This window comes from Acanthopagrus latus, chromosome 9 (genome assembly GCF_904848185.1).
Source record: "Acanthopagrus latus isolate v.2019 chromosome 9, fAcaLat1.1, whole genome shotgun sequence".
Classification (NCBI taxonomy): Eukaryota; Metazoa; Chordata; class Actinopteri; order Spariformes; family Sparidae; genus Acanthopagrus; species Acanthopagrus latus.
This window is the reverse complement of record NC_051047.1, coordinates 27,613,776-27,614,237: the sequence shown is the minus strand read 5'-3', so window position 1 is coordinate 27,614,237 and position 462 is coordinate 27,613,776.

Genomic DNA, 462 nt, shown 5'->3' with positions numbered 1-462 from the left:
GGACAAAAAGCAGTGATGTGACATGAAAGCAAAAGTGAGCCATGATGAAGAAATCTAGCCCTTCACACTCTCAGCATCTGTCTTCACACATGGCACCTAATGATACAGTATGCGTTCGATTCACAGGTGGTGTTCCATTTAACAGGAATAATTATAGGCCTGTCCCGTGCTCCTGTCAGCTTTAGCTCAGAGGACCGCTCAATCCAGCGCTGACTCCAAAAACAAGGGGCAGGGTTTTACTGGATAAAGCCTCAGTTCTGTGTTTATGCAGATGGAATGCAAGTAAGCAGCGGGGCTTGTTGTGTCCTCCCAGTGGGGTGACATTGTTTCCTGGGGGAGTTGTGTTTTCTTAGCCTTTTAGTGTCTCAGCCGGAGAGGTCAGCAATCAGAAGTGGGAATAAGCCGGTGTGTGTACCAGCCACCTGAAGATTATCTCGACATTCTTGCTGCTGCAGGGGGGAG